General features: G+C 38.0%; 1 protein-coding gene across 1 annotated transcript in view; it reads right to left on the reverse strand.

Annotated features, from left to right (window-relative positions):
• Kcnu1 (potassium calcium-activated channel subfamily U member 1) overlaps window positions 1–20967 on the reverse strand; it is a 182092-nt gene that overhangs the window by 153554 nt on the left and 7571 nt on the right. The window lies entirely within an intron of this gene.

Here is a 20967-nt window from a genome sequence, read left to right on the forward strand (position 1 = left end):
TTGTGTATATTTATTACTGTGGGGGAGAAGAGAGGATGAGAAAATATTTATTCTCATGTTCATTTTGGCCATCATTCATTCAAAATATGTATTGGGCATTTCATTAAACCAATAAATATTTACTTCTCTTGCATAAATTTAGCTCTAATATGTGTCAGAAGAAATAGATTGTGTGTCCTGCCACTCCTAGAGGTGGTTCTTAATTTGTACTAGGTACATCACATCATTACATGGTATAAGAGCTATCAGAAAAGATTTTAGATTTGAGCTGCGTATGATAGAAGAAACAGATCCTCACATGACCACCCTAAAGGATAGTCTAAACTTCCACAAGAGGGAAAAGGGCAAACGTGAGAGGAAAAGGAATGTGTGTAACATGCCAATGAAATAAATTTGAAACAAAGCCAGGCCTGTGGAATGCAGTCAGAGAACTGTCCATTCAAAACCCTCCAGGCACTTCTGTGAACTCTTGGCCTCTCTGAATTTTTTATTTTATTTTTTTTTATTGTGAAAATACTGTACAGAGGGGTTACAATTACATGGGCAAGATAATGAGTACATTTCTTATCAAGCATTGTAGCCTCCTCTTTTGTTTCCGGTTCCCATCCTGCCCCTGCCCCCCACCCAATCCTCCCCACCCCTCCCCCCCACCAAAGTTGTAAAGTTCGTTCGTTTTCGACATAACGATTTGTACATCTCATTGTTGCAATGGGTCCACTTGTATCCCTATTTAAACGATTTGTTTTTCCCCTTCCCCTCCACAAATTATACCGACATCAAATACAGTGAAAGCAGGGGTTACACTATGGGGGAGGGACATACAAAGCAACAAAGAAATAATCTTATAAGTGTGTTAGAAACACTCGCATGAAAGAAAAAATGAATACATATCTTAGGATTCATTTCCCTAACATCACCTTATCTGACCTTTTCTGCTTGACTCAGACAAATACTAGATATTGCAAATAAGGGAAACCATGGGACCTATGTTTTTGGAGGGGATGTGGACAGAAGGGAACCTTACTTCATTGTTGGTGGGAGTGTAAACTTGTTCAACCACTTTGGAAAGCAGTATGGAGGTTCCTCAAAAGACTCCACATAGAGCTCCCCTATGACCCAGCAATCCCACTTTTGGGCATTTACCCAAATGTTTACAAACAAGACCACTAAAGCTACCAGCACGACTATGTTTATTGCAGCATTATTTACTAAAGCTAAGATATGGAACCAACCCAGATGCCCCTCAGTAGATAACTGGATCAAGAAAATGTGGTATATATACACAATGGAATTCTATGCCTCCATCAGAAAGAATGACATTGCCCCATTTGTTAGGAAATGGAAAGGCTTGGAAAAAATTATATTAACTGAATTTTTTAAAGACCGGCTTTAGGTAGTTTAACATCTCTTTAGTTACTTGTAGTTTCCAATTCATCCTGCTTGTCAATTAAGTCCAGTGCAGTAACAATAACCAAACTCAATTTGATTACAATGGAAGCTTTGCTGCCTCCCAACTCAGGTGTTTCTTGGGAGGCTTGCTCGTTTTGGGAAAGCAGTTTCTTCTCTCTAAGTCTTTTTGAATGTTTACTTTTAGTTTGCCACCAAGTAAGCTGCTTATGTCCTCTCTAAAACCATAGGTCAGTGTGGAGGAGTGCAGAGAGGAGAGATGGGAACAGTTATTGACTGGTGTTAGGTCACGCCACTGTCTCATAGGGATTTACTGACTGGGTAAGGAAGGTGTTTAATGCCTTTTCCTGCATATTGACTGGGGTTAGGTCACGGTACTGTCTCATAGGGATTGACTGACTATGCCTATTCCTGTATATTTTTTTTGAATTGGAAATTTACAACTCAAGTTCAACAAATATGTGTTTAGCAATTTTCATTACCCAACGACTATTCATTTCATCAGTAAGCGGCATACCCAAGGATCCCTGTCCTCATGGAACCACATCTGCACAATAAATAAAGATGATTAATATACGCATTATATAGCATGCTGAAAGATAAGTGCTAGGGAAAAAGGTAGAACACAGTAAAGGAGCTAAGAGTTGTAGTCTTTCATACTATTTTATGGCAACGTAACTCATTTGTAGATGATAACTTTTTCCTTGCTTACTCAAGCTTATAACAGATCCAAGAAGAAAAGAAAACAGAAGAAAAAAAATTCCCAATGCTAAAGTATGTTATTCATGAAAGAAAAAGTGGTAAGGAAGAAAACTGGGGAAATTAGGGTTCTGGGTACCTTTTTACTTTATAGACATTAAGAAGTAGGCTATCTCTCCTTACCCCAGTTAGAATGGCTATAATCGAGAAAACTAATAACAACAGATGCTGGAAGGGATACAGCCAAAAGGGAACCCTACTGCACTGTAAGTGGGAATGTAAACTTTTTCAACCACTCTGTAAAGCAGTATGGAGGTTCCTCAAAAGACTCCACATAGAGCTCCCCTATGACCCAACAATCCCACTTCTTGTCATTTACCCAAATGACCACAAACAAGACCATACTAAAGCTACCAGCACAACTATGTTTATCACAGCATTATTCACCATAGCTAAGATATGGAACCAATCCAGAGGCTCCTCAGTAGATGAGTGGGTCAAGAAAATATGGTACACACACACACACACACACACACACACACACACACACACACACACACACACAAACAATGGAATTCTATGTTTCCATCAGAAAGAATGACACCACCCCATTTGTTAGGATATGGAAAGACTTGGAAAAAATCATGTTAATTGAAGCCAGACCCAAAGAAATATAGGTCCCATGGTTTCCCTTACTTGAAATAACTAGTTTTTATCTAGGATAATCTCATCAGATGAGCAGAAAAGTTCAAAAGCTACATACATATGACACCAAAGATGATACTAATAGTGAAATGAACCCTAAGATATGGACACAATAAGTTTTTCTTTGTTATTGTTGTGTTTAATGTATTATGTGATTTTTTTTTTGCTTCTTTTGTATGTTCTTCCCCCTATGTTATATCCTCTGTTGTCACTGTATTTAATTTTGATACCCTTTATCTTGTATATACATTTATCTAATTTAGGGAAGGAAGGGGAATAACAAAATGCTGCAACAAGGACACTGTAAATGATCTTTACAACTTTGGGGTGGGGGGAGGTGGAGGTGGGGAAAGGCAGGGATAATAGGGAAGAAAACAAAGGAGGGGGTAACAACATTCAACAAGAAATGTACTCATAGCCAAGAACTGGTGGCTCATACTTGTAATCCTAGCTATTCAGCAGGCTGAGATCTGAGGATCATGCTTCAAAGCTAGCCCAGGCAGGAAAGTCTGTGAGACTCTTATCTCCAATGAACCAGAAAACCAGAAATGGTGCTGTGGCTCAAGTGGTAAAACACTCACCTTCAGCTGAAGAGCTGAGGGACAGCACCCAGGCCCAGAGTTCAAGGCCAGGACAGATAAACAAACAAACAAACAAATAAATGCACTCATTACCTTAGTCATGTAACTATAACCCCTCCGTACAGCATCTTTACAATAAAATAAAATTTAAAAATAAGTAGACTGTCAGATGATCAGATGTGTGATCCTAACTCTGTCCCAATTCCCCTGCCACCCACACATTCATACAATAACAACCAGAAGGCGGAAGGCAGAGGTTCACATGAGTTCAATAGCTTCTACAAGGAAGAAAGCTGAGGTGAAGAAAAACATGCTAAAAGCAACATACAAATGGACAATATGAAAATAAAACACATAGAAATCTACAGAGACACACAGGATGGATTTGATTTACCTTGTGTTTATGATATGAATATAGAATTAATCACATTAAGATGCCAATAAATAAGTAAAAATAACTAACAATGTCTAAAATTTCAGTGCTTGTTTTTCCATGAGTTGTTTATCTGCATTATTGTACAATTCCCTATGCAACACTCTTATAGGGTTACTGAAATCTTCTCTATATTCATCAGGTGAATAAATTGAAATCTGAGGAATCAGAGGAGCTCATGTTTGAACTCTCACTTCTCAAAATCCAAACCCACCTTGAATCCTGCTCCTCAAGTGTGAGATCAGAACACAACAGAGTTCCTGCTGTATACAGGTCCCCATTGACATTCTTTTACCAACAGATCCTCACTTGCTTGTTGAAGCAACTGGTAGTTAGATATTTACATAGGCACCATATTCTATGTCTTTCCTAAAGACTGATAAAACACATCACCATAAAGGAAAAATGATTAGATACGCTTGATAACATCAGAAATACGTATACTCTTTTTTTCTGGTCCTGGGATTTGTATTCTGGATCTGGTTACTGTCTTTGAGTTTCTTTTGCTCAAGTCTACCACTCTACTACATGAGCTATAGTGCCATATCAGCTTTTTTGAGTAGTTTATTGAAGATAAGAGTCTCATGGACTTTCCTCCCTTTGTTGGCTCTGAACTGCAATCCTCAGATCACAGCCCCCTGACTTGCTAGGATTAAAGGGGTGAGCAACTGTCATCAGGCACAAGTATATTCTTTTGTTGTTGTTGTTGGTTGTGGGGCTTGAACTCTGGGCTTGGGCGCTATCCCTCAGCTCTCCAGCTCAAGGTGAGTGCTCTATCATTTGAGCCACAGTACCACTTACGGTTTTCAGGTGGTTTATTGGAAATAAGAGTCTCACAGACTTTCCTGCCCAGGCTGACTTTGAACTGTGATCCTCAGATCTCAGCCTCCTGAGTAGCTAGGATTACAAGCTTTAAGCCACCAGAGTCTCCAGCAGGCATAAGTATATTCTTAAACCAATACAACAACAAAATTCCAGGAGCATGACATTTACAAGAAACAATACTCAAGAGGAAATAAGATTTCCAGAAAGCTGTGTGAAGACATCCCAGTCCAGTTTACATATAAAGAACATAGAAGGGTCCATTTTATATGCAAATATTCTATTCCAAAAATGCATGAAAACAACACCATACATGACAAAATGGTCATATCTCATAAAAACACTAACCATCAAGAAGGTGTAATCAGTACCTTTGTGCAGTAACTGATACTACACAAGAATATATTATCCAAGTCTGTTGGAAATGCAACTAAAAACTCATAAATTAAGTTTCTGACATGTCTCTTTCAGCCAGTTAGTAAATAATTAAGCACATAGAAAAATGTGCATTGAACAATTTATAGTCTTACAAAATGATTAAAGGAACTGGGGGCATGGTTCAAGTGGTAGAACACCAGCCGTGAATAAAAAAGCCAAGTGAAAAGATGACACCATGATTTGAAGCCCCAGTATCATCACAAAAATAACAACACAAATCCGTTAAATACTGGCTAAATTGGTTATACAGTAGGAAAGAAACATTTTTCAGAAATTCTACAAAATAGCAATCCAAAAAGCAGTATTATTCTTGGATTATAAATTTCTTTCTATCAAATAGAAATGATAACTGTCCAGTCTAAATCCTCCTCTAGGAAAATAAAAGTATAGGACATTCCTTAAAAAGATCATGAATTAACAAAAAATTCAATTTTTAATTTAATTTTAAAACTTAAAAAAAATGAAAATCATACCTGTAATCCTAGCTCCTCAGAACTCAAGATCTGAGGATCATAGCTCGAAGCCAGCCCAGGCAAGAATCTCTAAGTAAAGCACCAAAATATCTGGACATAGAACTGTGACTCAAGTAGTAGAGTGCCAGTCTTGAATGAAAAAGCTCAGGAACAGTTCCCAGACCCTCAGTTCAAGATCCAGGACTGACACATTAAAAAGTATTACAACCTTTCTTTGATTTCTTGTGTTTCTGGGTCTCTATTAAGAAAATTTCGGCCTGTGCCAAGAAGACCTAGGGTTTCTCCTATTCCATCCTTTAATGTTTTCAGAGTGTCTGCTTTGACTCCGAGGTCTTTGATCCATTTGGAGTTGATTCTGGTGAAGGGTGATATATAAGGATCTAGCTTTAGTTTTCTATAAGCAGTTAACCAATTTTGCCAACACCATTTACTGAAGAGGCTGTCTTTCTTCCATTCTATTTTTTTAGCTCCCTTATTGAAGATTAGGTGGCTATAGGTCTGTAGGTTCATTTCTGGGTTTTCAATTCTATTCCTTTGGTCCTGAGGTCTGTTCTTGTGCCAGTACCAAGCTGTTTTGATTACTATGGCTTTTTAGTAGAGTTTGAAATTTGGTATTGATATTCCTCCAGCACCATTCTTTCTGTTAAGGATCGTTTTTGTTATTCGGGTCTTTTATTGTTCCATATGAATTTTTGGATTGCCTCTTCTATTTCCTTGAAGAATGGAAGAATGAGGTTGGAATATTGATAGGTATTGCATTGAATTTGTAGATAGCCTTGGGAAGTATTGCCATTTTCTAATCCAGGAGCATGGGAGTTTTTGCCATTTTCTAAGTTCTGTTTTGATTTCCTTTTTCAGGTTTTTAAAGTTTTCATCATAAAGGTCCTTCACCACTTTGGTTAAGTTAATTCCTAGGTATTTTATTTTTTGTGGGGCTATTATGAATGGAGTTGCTTTCCTAATTTCAGCCACATTTTTCTCATTGTTGGCATACAGAAAAGCCACTGATTTTTGAGGTTTAATTTTATCCCCTGCTACTTTGCCAAAGTTTTGAATCACCTTGAGTAATTTGGGAGCTGAGTCCATAGGATTCTTTAAATATAAGATCATGTCATCTTCTGCATGGCAAAGGACATAGCTAGCAAGATCAATAGAGAGCCCACACATTGGGAGAAGATCTTCACTAGCCATACAACAGACAAGGGCCTCATATCTAAAATATACCTGGAACTTAAAAATTAAATCCCCCCAAAACAAATCTTCAAAGAAACAACTGCCCAATAAATAAGTGGGCTAAAGACTTAAAGAGAAACTTCTCTGAAGAGGAAAGAAGGATGGCCAATAGACACATGAAGAAATGCTTAACCTCTCTAGCCATAAAAGAAATGCAAATCAAAACAACATTGAGATACTACCTAACCCCACTTAGAATGGCTATAATCAAGAACTCTAATAACAACAGATGCTGGAGGGGATGTGGACAGAAGGGAACCTTACTACATTGTTGGTGGGAGTGTAAACTTGTTCAACCACTTTGGAAAGCTGTATGAAGTTTCCTCAAAAGACTTCATGTAGAGCTCCCCTATGACCCAGCAATCCCACATTTGGGCATTTACTCAAATGTTTACAAACAAGACCATACTAAAGCTACCAGCACAACTATGTTTACTGCATCATTATTTACTATAGCTAAGATATGGAACCAACCCAGATGCCCCTCAGTAGATGAATGGATCAAGAAAATGTGGTATATATACACAATGGAATTCTATGCCTCCATCAGAAAGAATGGTATTGCCCCATTTGTTAGGAAATGGATAAATTTGGAACAAATTATATTAAGTGAAGTAAGCCAGGCACAAAGAAACATAGGTCCCATGGTTTCCCTTGTTTGCAATAACTAGTATATGTCTGAGTCAAGCAGAAAAGTTCAGATAAGTTGATGTTAGGGGAATGAACCCCAAGATAAGTATTCAAATTTTTTTGTTTTTTCCTTTCATGCAATTGTTTCTAACATATTTATAAGATGATTTCTATGTTGCTTTGTATGTCCCTCCCCCACGGAATAATCCATGCTTTCACTGTATTTGATGTCGGTATAATTTATGGAGGGGAATGGAAAAAAACAAATCGTTTAACTAGGGATACAGGTGGACCCATTGCAACAATGAGATGTACAAGCGGTTATGTCGAAAAACGAACTTTACAACTTTGGTGGGGAGGGGGAGGATCGGGTGGGAGGATGGGGAGAGTATGGGAAGGGATAGGAAGGGGAAACAAAGAGGAGGCAACAATGCTTGATAAGAAATGTACTGGTTATCTTGCCCATGTAATTGTAACTCCTCTGTATGGAATTCTCACAATAAAAAAAGTATTACAATTCAACATTTTTAATTAAACATTTTTTAAATTACATTAATTTAAACAGCATGAAAGATGTATTAAGCACTAATAAAAATGAGTATTACCTGTGAAAGTTTATGAGATATGGCCAAATTAAAGTGCTCTGGGGAGCTGGGTATGGTGGCTCACTTCTGTAATCCTAGAATTACAGAATCTCCTGTAATCCTGAGATTCAGGAATAAAGTTGGGAGCTAAGCCAGGCAAAAATGTTCACAAATCTACATCTCAATCAATGCTTGGAACAGTGACTCTTGCCTGTCACCACAGTACTCCAGGTAGCACAAGTAGGATAATCATAGTCCAGGTTGCCTTGGGGATAAAGCAAAACTATATCTCAAAAATAACCAATGCATATGGGCACCTGTGGCTTATGCCTGTAATCCTAGCTACTTAGGATGATAAAATCTAAGGATAATGGTTTGAAGCCAGCCTGGGCAGGAAAGTCTGTGAGACTCTTAACTCCAATTAATCACCAGAAAGCCAGAAGTAGAGCTGTGGCTCAAGTGGTAGAGTGCTGCCTTGAGCAACAAAGCTCAGTGCCCAGGCCCTGAGTTCAAGCCCCAGAACTACCCTCCCTCCATATATAGATAACCAGTGCAGAAAAGAACCAGAGGTGTGGCTCAAACAGTAGAGTGCCCTCATAGCAAGTGCAAGGCCCTGAGTTCAACTCAAAGTAAATCTTTTTTTTTTTTTTTCACCAGGAAAAAGTGCTCTACAGAGAAATTCTTTTTTTTTTTGGTTGGTCATGGGGCCTGAACTCTGGGCCTGGGTTCTGTCCTTCAGCTCTTCAACTCAAGGCTAGTACTCTACCACTTAAGCCAAACACTACTTCCAGCCTTTTCTGTTTCTGCGGTGCTGAGGAATCAAACCCAGGGCCTCATGCATGTAAGGCAAGCACTCTACCACTGAACCACTGTCCCACCCCCTACAGAGAAATTCTTATACATAAAGCATAGGTCAAGAAGCTGAGAAACAGGTTGTCCCTCTGTTGGAAACTTCATGAGAATGGTGTGGGAGGGACCAAATGCTCAGTGTGTGCAATGCTGTCGTTCATTTACTGAATGAAATCAGGTGAGGTAGGGCTGTAGTGTTGCTGCATAAAGGGAATCCTCACAATGATGAGGATATTACAGAAAACCTCTGTTGGGGTTGACTGAGAAGTGTATGGTAAGGGAGGAAGTTCAGGAAGACAGCTTAGCAAGGCTGATCCTAATTATCAACCCACTGTTCTTGAATATCCAGTAGTCAATCCAGTTACCAATCAGAGGATGGAAGGGGAAAACAAAGCCCTGATCACATCCCTTAAGACACAGACAATGAAGACTATGACAAAGATGCAATGATATAGCACACTACTTCTGAGCAATGGGCAGACAGGGAGCAAAAGCATTTGAAAACCTCATATTGGTATGAATCTGTGATGGCTCTCATACTCATTCTTGGGATGGCCACTGTTACCAAGTTCTTGTGCCTCTTGTTGATCAACCACTTCCTGGCCTCAAAGTAAATGATCATTAAGCAATGGAGAAGGAGTCTGTGTAGGTGCTGATAGGGTAGAAGCTGTTGCCTGAGCAGTGATCAAGAGAAGACACAGAAAACAAGACAGACAAGGCACCTGTTACCCCAGATCTCTAGTGCCCCAAATCAGAAAGTGTCTGCATCATTCCCCATTTTGGTGATACTGGGGTTTCAACTTAAGAATTTGCACCTGCTAAACTTTCAGTCTACACTGAAGCCACATTGCCAACCCCTTTTGCTTTACTTTGTTTTTCAGATTATTATTATTTTATTGTAAAGATAATGTACAGAGAGGTTACAGTTACAGGAGTAAGTTAATGAGTCCATTTCTTATTGAGCATTGTTATCCGCTCCTTTGTTTTTCCCCTACTATCCCTTCCATCTTCACCTACCCAACTCCTCTCTCCCTGCCCCCTGAAGTTGTAAAATCAGTTTTCAACATAATATTGTGGTTTTGTCTTGTATGTCTCATTATTACAGTGGGTCAACCAGTACCCTTATTTCAGCATTTCGTTATTTCCTTTCCACTCCCCAAATTAGAAAACTGTATATACAAGATGCAGGGCACCAGAATCAAGTACAGTGGAAACAGGGGTTATATTCTGGGGGAAGAACATACCAAAGTAAAAAAAAAATCACATAAAACATTAAAAAATCACATAGTACATTAAAAACAACAGTGACAATGAAAAAACCTTTTGTGTTCCTATCTTGGGGTTCATTTTGCTTAGCATCATCTTATATAGTCATATGTACATAACTTTTGAGCTTTTCTGCTTATGTGGTAAGATTATCCTAGATGTATACTAGTTATTGCAAATAAGGGAAACATGGGACATATGTTTCTTTGGATCTGGCTTACTTCACTTAATATAATTTTTTCCAAGTTTTTCCATTTTATAACCAATCGGGAAGCATAGAATTCACACACACACACACACACACACACACACACACACACACACACACACACACACACATATATAAAAAATCACATTTTCTTAATCCATTCATCTACTGAGGGGCATCTGTGTTGGTTCCATATCTTAGCTATGGTGAATAATACTGTTATAAACATAGTTGTGCTGGTAGCATTAGTATGGCCTTGTTTGTGATGGTTTGGGTAAATGCCCAAAAGTGGGATTGCTGGGTCCTAGGGGAGCTCTGACATGAGGACCAATGGAATAGAACTAAAGACCCAGAAATGAACCCACAGAACTATAGCCACCTAATCTTCAATAAGGGAGCTAAAAAAATAGAATGGAAGAAAGACAGCCTCTTCAGTAAATGGTGCTGGCAAAATTGGTTAAACACATGTAGAAAACTAAAGCTAGATCCTTATATATCATCCTGCACTAGAATTAGCTTCAAATGGATCAAAGACCTTGACTTCAAAGCAGATACCCTGAAAACATTACAGGATGGAATAGGAGAAACCCTAGGTCTCCTTGGCACAGACCTAAATTTTCTTAATAAAGACTCAAAAACACAACAAATCAAAGAAAGTTTGGACAAATGGGATTGCATGAAAACTGCAGTGCTTCTGCACAAGGACATAGCTAGCAAGATCAATAGAAAGCCCACAGATTAGGAGAAGATCTTCACTAGCCATACAATGGACAAGGGTCTCATATCTAAGATATACTTAAAACTCAAATGATTAAATCCCCCAGCAACAAATCCTCAGAGAAACAACACCCCCATCTACAAGTGGGCTAAACATTTAAAGAGAGACTTCTCTGAGGAGGAAATAAGAATGGCCAATAGACACATGAAGAAATGCTCAACTTCTCTGTCCATAAAAGAAATGCAAATCAGAACAACATTGAGATTCCACCTCACCCCAGTTAGAAAGGCTACAATCAAGAAATCTAATAACAACAGGTGCTGGAGGGGATGTGGCCTAAAGGGAACCTTACTGCATTGTTGGTGGGCGTGTAAACTTGTTCAACCACTTTGGAAAGCAGTATGGAGGTTTCTCAGATTATTTTTGTTTGTTTGTTTTGAGTTTCTGGATAGGGTCTCACACTGTTGCTCAAGCCAGGCCCAGATTACAATCTGCATACTCCCACTTCTCATGAAGCCACAGGGGTGAGCCACCCTACTTGACTTGTTTTTGAGATAGGATCTTGCTAATTTTGCCTGGGCTGCCTTCAGGTGTAATCTTATTGTCTTCACCTCCTGAATAGTTGGAATTACAGGTGTGGGATTCACAAGGACCTAGCGAATGTTTATTGCCCATAAAGTCTGTCTTCCTTGGCAGTTAAACCTGTCCTTCCTGCTCAATCTCCTGGCAAAGAGTACATATGTATATTTGGGGATAGCTCCAAAGAAACTCAGGACTTATTCAGGCATCTTTTCCTTCAGCTTTGGGTGGGCATTGTGATAATAGAAAGGTAATGAAGATTCATTGTACTCACAAACTGACATGTTGAATTGAAACCCCTCTGTACAATAACTTAAGGATAATAATAATGATTGTTAAAAACTCTCACAAGGAACTGGGTGTATAGTCTATAAAATAGCACTATCATTTATTACAAGTAGAAGGATAAAAGGAAATTCAACAAAATAAATAAGAGTAAAATTCAGGAAAAATATAATAATTGCATATGTCTAGATGAACATGTGTATACACGTGTATTTATAAAGAATTGATGAGTAAAACTAGTTTTTCTTGAGACTTAAGAGATATTGGCAACTTCAGGAAAGCTAAATGAAACCAAATGGCAGGTATATGGATCATCAGGTGAAAGGAAGGGTTAAGGAGGGAAAAGGAGAAAAAGTTCTTTTGAATCAAAGGCTAAGTAAAATCTTTGAAAGGACCTTCAAAAGTGTATTCTCTCTGTTGGTTCCTTTTTCAGGAAAAACATATGGTGGCTTTGAAAAATTCCATTGAAAATGTAGGTAGCTGTATATTATTTCTTTCTTTTTTTTTTTTTTTGGGTCCGGTTGTGGGGCCTGAACTCTGGGCCTGGGTGCTGTCCCTCAGCTCTTCAGCTCAAGGCTAGCGCTCTACCACTTGAGCCACAGAGCCACTTCCGGCTTTTTTCTTTTTGCTGAGGAATCGAACCTAGGGCCTCATGCATGCAAGGCAAGTGCTCTACCACTGAGCCACCTTCCCAGCCTCTGTATATTATTTCTTAAATGAACCCACAAACTTTTAAGAATGAGATTCCATGAATTACACTTAGAGAAATAGCAAACACTTAGATTTAAGTCATAGTGATTACCACATAATGTCACGCTGATTTGGCAACCACTGCTAAAAATTTTCCCCACACAGCAACCAAGTCGACAAATGGGGGACAGTGGGATATTTCTAGAACAGGCAGAAGAAACTAAGAGATTAGAGCTCTTCTGACAGTTTCTTCTAAATATTATTTAAATAAAATCTGGATTGAATGAATCATCACTAAAATTGTTGTTAAAACAATCAGTTGAACAATGCAAATTCCCCAAACTGGTAACTATCAAATATAATACTGAAATGCATTTTTTTCAATTAATGTATGCATCATGGATATTATTGGTTGCTAGAATGGGACATGATTCAGCCATCATTGTATTTATAGACTGAGATGTCCTTTTTATGAAAACCACTGATATTTATTGAACTTATGAACAATTTTGGTTTTCATAAGTACAATATATTTCTCCTATGCTAGCATTTGGGTATTTGAAACATATTATCTCTTGCAATGTATCCTCAAATATTAATCCATATTTTGTTTACCCACCTTATACTTATGGAGACAATGACAGCACCTCTCTGATAAAATGGTTTGAGAAAGGAGAACTGGGTAGAAGCCTTCTGGTAGATCAGTTTTAGAATATAGCATCTATGAAAGCTGGACCACTGTCTGCTTCAACCTGCCCTTCTGGAAACTGTGAACTCCCCTCTCCCCTCTTCCTCTGGGTGGGTCCCTACTGAAGATCCCTACTGAAGTCCTACAGAATTCCCTAGGGAATCCTACCATTTCTATCTCCACTTTAGCCATTTACTTAGCTCACTACTCACTACAAAGAGCTGCCACATGAAGAAATTAGTTTTATTATTTTAATATCTATTTTTGTAGGGATATAATTTCAGGAAAAGAAGTTTTCTAAAAGGACTGGATGCCTAAAGAAAATAAATCTTATAACATTATGACTCAGCATTTTCAGGTTTGAAGATGGGATCTCATGACAGGGTTACTTCTGGGATTGGAATGAGGGAGAAATTTAGATTTTACTAGGTAGGTTTCTTGCTTTGTACTTTTTTGCATCATATTTTTCAGTGTCAGAAAAATCAACCTCAAAGCTTTGCATCTGGAAGTCTAGCTCAGCCACTGAGTCATATCCCCAGTCCACCTTGGTACTTTTTGAATATTGTACCATTTGCATAGAAAGATAAACATTTTTTTTTTTTTTGGGTCCGGTCGTGGGGCCTGAACTCTGGGCCTGGGTGCTGTCCCTCAGCTCTTCAGCTCAAGGCTAGCACTCTACCACTTGAGCCACAGAGCCACTTCTGGCTTTTTTCTTTTTGCTTATGTGGTGTTGAGGAATCGAACCCAGGGCCTCGATCATGCAAGGCAAGCGCTCTACCACTGAGCCATCTTCCCAGCCCAAGATAAACATTTTAATTGTCTACATGTGATCAGTTCATAAAAGATGAACAATAATTCATAAGAAACCATAGTGGATTTAGTGGATTATTTTGTACTGATCTTGTCTTTGCTTATGTGGTAAAGAGCTATAAATTAATGTATATTCTCATAGTATATCAAAAATTTCTTGATATTAAATCTAGAATATTGCATAATAAAACAAATATACAGAAACATAAATATGCAATAAGGTGGTGAACAAGCTAGTTTATTTTGAAATGAATCATGACTGTAAAGCATGAAATAAGAGATCCATCTATCCTGGTATTTGTTGTATTGTGTAAGGATAATAAGCAAGAAATAGCAAAAAAGTTTTTATTTCCTGCATCTTCCAGGAATTGTTTTTAAAATGTTCTTTCTCATTTTGGAATGAATTACAATGCACCATTTGTGTTGACTTACTTGTCCTTTACACTGAGGTTAATAACTGATGCTGTTTCCGTTGCTGTTGCTAAGGACTTATTCATCTATGGGAGGATTACACATTCAAAGAAAAGATTACACATTTGCAGCAAGGAGTGAAGGCAAAACACAGAGACATGAGTTCCCAGATTATCTGGACGGAACTGTAGCCAGGAAAATAGAATAGAAGCACAAAATCGAAGCTAAAATTATGTTTGCAGTAAATGCCACTGCCAAAAATTAGATATAATTATGATTTTAAGTTTTCTAGCCATAAAGCAACTAACCATGGTGAAATAAATAAAGGAAATGGAATATAAAATTTGTTTTGGAATTGGACTATATTTAGAATTAAATTCAGAAGAAAATTTCCTTCCCAGGTAGTTGATTAGAGTGTACTTTGTGATACTCCATAAAGTCAATCTCAGAGATATGATCAGTGCCTTCTAGTATTCAATTCTAGAAGCATCTCTGAAGGGTTTATTCAACTGTTGGATTTCTCCCTTATTTTCCTTCTTTACCTTTCCTTTCCCATTTCTTTTTTTTAAACTTTATCTTTTTCTTTCTTTCCTTCTTACTCTAGGTAGTTTGCCAAAATATCAGGGACATAACTGGATATATATATATATATATATATATATATATATATATATATATTTATATATATATATCTTAATTCGTTACTTTGATAGTTTTGTTAAAGGACCTATACTTTGATTCATAAAGAAAATTGAACATTCTTTTACTTTCTGTGTCCTGAAATTGTTTCATTAGTGTTAGATATCTCTACTCCTTGAGGACTGGTGAAGTAGACTTTGAATCCATCATAGTCTCCCATTGGAAGGGAAGAGGGAGTGGGCAGTGTATTGTTAGACTCTTTGTACATGTGAAAAAAAAACTCCCATCATTAACTTAAGGTAAAAGGTCGACAGTTTATTATTTTGGCTCACAGTTTCAGTCTGTGGTGGTGAGCACACAAGGACTGTATTCACTTTGTAATGAGCAGGAAGCAGAGAGATAGGTAGAACAAGATATAGTCCCAAGGACATGCCCCTCAATGACCTACTTGCCCATCTTCTAAAATTTTCAGAATCTCTAAATATAGCAGGATCAGCAGCTGCGGAGGAGGGGGAAGCTCTCAACACATGAACTTTTTGTGGGGATATTTCATAGCCAAGCCATAAAATTTCTCCCTCAAAGGTTCTTATCTCACTAAATGCAATGTGTTCAGTCCATCTCTAAAGGTCTGTAGAGTCTTAACACTTCCACCATTGTTTTCAGAAGTCCAAGTACAAAGTCTTCTCTGAGTCTCAAGAAAAACTCATAAAAACAAGTTATACACTCCCAAGAAACAGTGACACAGAGGGAACATTGCCATTCCAAAAAGGGAGGGGAAAGGAAATAGAAAAGAAGAAAGAGACCAAAGGCAGGCAGAAACATGGGGAAAACTTTAAATGATAAATGGCTCATTATGATTTTAAGTATCATCTAGGGTACGTAGTGTCAGAATGTGAGCCCCAGAGGGCTGGAGATCCCTGGCCTTATGGCTTTGCTGTTTGTAATCCCTCAGCTTCTCTCCTGGGTTTGCTGTGGCTTGCTGCCTGTGGCTTTCCTCTGGAGATGTTCCATATGTCTCGCATCTCCTGCTGCTTGAGGATCTATATTGCATCCTGCTGCTTGAGGATCTATATTGCATCAACTGTTTCACTCTCATAGCTTCATGCTTTGCTCTCAGGGGCTTCCTCTGCCACACAGGGCTCAGTCTCCTAGGCTTTTCTGGGAATTTTAAGTGGAAGTGTCCATGACCTTACAACTTTTGCCTTCTCATGCCTGCAAAACCAGCACCGAGACAATGCCTGGGTGTGTGCTGCAAGTTGGAGTGGTAGCTCCACAGTTCCGTCCTCAGCTGCAGTGGCCTCTGGGTGCTGTGTGGAGACCAGGGAGGCTGCACAGGAGTCATGTGTGAATAAGACATCGTAGAATTGTCTTCTCCAAAGAAAGTCTTTTAAATTAACTAATACTTTTATCCGGATTAGGTGGGTATAGTATGATTAATACCCTCAAAATACAATGCCCATTGTCCTGACTGAGAGTAATGACTTCTTTGCAATGGGGTAAATCTCTTCAGAAACTATATCTTCATGCCCTAGCCAGTTTTTCTGGCTAAATGGCAAGTATTTCAGACCTTTCTTCTCTGCTTTCTGCACCCCATTTCTCACCATAAACTTGAGTAAAAGCAGACAGCAATAACCATGCCCTAGCTTGCCTGTTGGGCTGTCTTGTAACTTTCTTTACCAGATGAATTCATCTGTAATTTCAATAATTTTTAAACTCAGCCTCCCACCAAGTCTCAGGACAGGGGTGAAAATGTAGAGAATGCTTTTTCCTTTTTCTATTTGCCAGAAGGTAGCATGCGTGACTAGTCTAATTCTCAGTTGAGTCCTTATTCGCATGTGAAACTTCATGAGCATTCTTTGCTGTCTGCCTGCTTACTGGCATTCTGGTCTTCTGAACTCCTAGTAGGCTCACCCTGTTTCCAAAATTCCAGACTTTCTCCAGCCCACATCTCCACATTTCCCCAAATTCCTCACATAAATAAGTTTCAAAGATGTATAAACCACGGGATTAAGTTTATTCCTAGCAATAGCCCTACCCATCTGGTGCTAATTGCCTGTATTAGTCAGACCTTTTGTGGTTATGATCAAATTACTGGCATAAATAACTTGAGGTAGAAAGGATGTATCTGGGCTCTCAGTTTTAGACATTTCAGTCCATGCTGAGTTGGTTTCATTGCTTCGGGCCTGAGGTAGTACAAAGTATCATGGTAGCAGAGAGTGTGCAGGAAGAGGATGGACACTTCATAGCAGACAGGAAGCAAGGAGGGATATAGTTTTAAACCATACCACCAGTGACTTAGTTTCTCTCCCTAAGCCCAACCTCTAAAAGTTTCGAACACTTAAAATAGCCCCTGTAGCAGCTAACAACAAAGCCTTCAATATTATAGGCCCTTTGTAGAAGGGAGGACTTCATAATAGGCAATGATAATAGATCTTTGATTATCTTTTACAGATAGTTGGTAAGTCTTTTCTAATTGATATCTTCTTCTGTGTAATTGATATCATCATGAGAAATGCAATTTTGAAATTTAATTGCATATACATTTTCACTTTCTTTTTAGTTATATTTACTTTTACTATTTGATAGCATTATACATTTTCTTCACTTAGGCTGGCCATTGATTTCTCCATTTCATTGTTTATATTCCAAATGATCAGCTATTTCAATTTTTGACTACCTTTCAAATTTGCATTGCTTATGTTCACTGTCTTCTTTAACTTTCTGAACTTTATTTTTAGTTTATTTATTTCAACTAGTTGATAACAAACAAATGTTTTACATAGAACAGTTTTCATCTTGTAAACAATAGAAGTAGGGATAAGCAATTTTTTATAAGCTTTTACTGTGAAAATACTGTACAGAGGGGTTACAGTTACATGAGCAAGGTAATGAGTACATTTCTTATCAAGCATTGTTGCCTCCTCCTTTGTTTTCCCCCTACCATCCCTTCCCTCCCACCTCCACAACTACACTCCCACTGACCCCCACCCCCACCATCTAAATTGTAAAGTTTGTTTTTCAACATAGTGTCTTGTACATCTCATTGTTACAATGGGTCCACTTGTATCCCTATTTAAACATTTTTTTTCCCTTCCTCTCCCCAAATTATACTGATATCAAATACAGAGAAAACAGGGGTTATACCATGGGGGAGGGACATACAAAGCAACAAAAAAAATCACACTGTACCTTATAATTACATTAGAAACAATAGCAAGGAAGAAAAAACCACTTGTGTCCCTATCTTGGGGTTCATTTTGCTTAACTTCATCTTATCTTTGCCCTCTAAATACTCTGAAAGTTTTAGAAAAAAAAGAAATTTAAATGTTTTTAACTCATTAGATCTTTGTGTTCTGCATTTATTTCATCATTTATTGCATGATATTCAGTGAATATGGTCTGCTGTTGTTTCATGAGTTTTACAATTGTGATTATTATTTGTCCCAAATGTTTGTTTACAATTAAACCATAGACATTTCTAAGTTTAAATTCTGTCTTCAGAGTATGAATTCTTATCATTTTATCAGTTTTCTGTTTTAATTTAGCTGATTGGTCTTCTTTATGTTTATAATCATAATCATTCTTCTATTTAGTATGTTCTAATATAATGTTAATGAACTAAAATCTAATATCATGGCCAGTGGCTCATGCCTGTAATCCTAGGTACTCTGGAGGCTGAGATCTGATGATAGTGGTTTAAAGTCAGCTTGGGCAGAAAAGTCAGGAGACTCTTCTCTTCTATTAATCACCAGAAAACCAGAAGTGGAGCTATGGCTAAAAGTAGTGGAGTGCTCATCGTGAGCAGAAAAGCCCAGGGACAGTGCCCAGGCCTGAGTTCAAACCCCATAACTGACAAAAACCAAACAAATTCTCTATCACTATTGAAGTATTGATTTTCAGTTATATTTAAGTAGTTGTGCAAAGGGATTTTATATTTTATTTTTAAAATTTTAATTCTTGCAATTTTTATTTATTATTTTGAAGTTATACTTTTGGTATGGTGATACTTCTGATGACATATCTTGATGTGTCTCCTTACATTTATTGTTACAAGACATTACACATTGAATTGGGCCTCTCTCAAAATAATATATCAACATCCTAGTCCCCATACCTCAAATATGACATTGTTCAAAAGTGAGGTTCTTGCAGATGTACTCAAGTTAGAAAGGGTTATGGTTGTGGGCTGTAAGCCAAAATGTTTGGTGCCATTATATAAGGGAGAAAATTGGACACAGACATACACAGAAGAAGAATATCATGTGAACATAAAAGCAGAGATGAGGAACCTCCATACTGCTTTCCAAAGCAGTTGAACAAGTTTACACTCCCACCAACAATGCAGTAAGGTTCCCTTCTGTCCACATCCCCTCCAGCATCTGTTGTTATTAGAGTTCTTGATTATGGCCATTCTAACTGGGGTGAGGTGGTATCTCAATGTTGTTTTGATTTGCATTTCTTTTATGGCTAGAAAGGTCGAGCATTTCTTCATGACTCTATTGGCCATCCTTCTTTCCTCTTCAGAGAAGTTTCTCTTTAAGTGTTTAGCCCATTTATTTATTGGGCAGTTGTTTCTTTGAAGATTTATTTTGGGAGATTTAATTTTTTATGTTCCAGGTATATTTTAGATATCTAAAATACAACTCGTCTGTTGTATGACTAGTGAAGATCTCTCAATTTGTGGGCTTTCTATTGATCTTGCTAGCTATGTCCTTTGCCATGTAGAAGCTCTGCAACTTCATGCAATCCCATTTGTCCAACCTTTCTTTGACTCCACATAGAGCTCCCCTATGACCCAGCAATCCCACTTTTGGGCATTTACCCAAATGCTTACAAACAAGGCCATACTAAAGCTATCAGCACAACTATGTTTATTGCAGCATTATTTACCATAGCTAAGATATGGAACCAACCCAGATGCCCCTCAGTAGATGAATGGATCAAGAAAATGTGGTATATATACACAATGGAATTCTATGCCTCCATCAGAAAGAATGACATTGCCCCATTTGTTAGGAAATGGAAAGACTTGGAAAAAATTATATTAAGTGAAGTAAGCCAGGCCCAAAGAAACACAGCTCCCATGGTTTCTGTTATCTGCAATAACTAGTATATGTCTGAGTCAAGCAGAAAAGGTCAGATAAGTTGATGTTAGGGGAATGAACCCCAAGATAAGTATTCAAATGTTTTTGTTTTCCTTTCATGCAATTGTTTCTAACATATTTACAAGATGATTTCTTTGTTGCTTTGTGTGTCCCTCCCTCACGATATAACCCATGCTTTCACTGTATTTGATGTTGGTATAATTTGTGGAGGGGAAGGGAAAAAACAAATCGTTTAACCAGGGATACAGGTGGACCCATTGCAACAATGAGATGTACAAGTCGTTATGTCGAAAACGAACTTTACAACTTTGGTGGGGAAAGGGAGTATGGGAAGGGATAGGAAGGGAAAACAAGGAGGAGGCAACAATGCTTGATAAAAAATGTACTCGTTATCTTGCCCATGTAATTGTAACTCCTCTGTATGGTATTCTCACAATAAAAAAAAGCAGAGATGATGTTTCACCATCTTTAAGCCAGAGAACACTGTAGCTTTCCAACACACTAACAACTGCTAGGGACAGGCATTGGCTTCTTTCCCTCACACATCTCAAGCAGCCAACTCTGGCAGTAGACTTGTAGTCAGTAGACCTGGGCAACAATACAATCCTATAGTTCAAACTGCTCTGCTTCAGGCACTTTCTTAAGGAAGTCCTAAGAAATGAGTGAGTGTTTTCTGACTTCACAGTTATGTTATTAACAGTGTGCTATCAATGT

The sequence above is a fragment of the Dipodomys spectabilis genome, unplaced genomic scaffold (genome assembly GCF_019054845.1).
Source record: "Dipodomys spectabilis isolate Male_0828 unplaced genomic scaffold, ASM1905484v1 ptg000009l, whole genome shotgun sequence".
NCBI lineage: Eukaryota > Metazoa > Chordata > Mammalia > Rodentia > Heteromyidae > Dipodomys > Dipodomys spectabilis.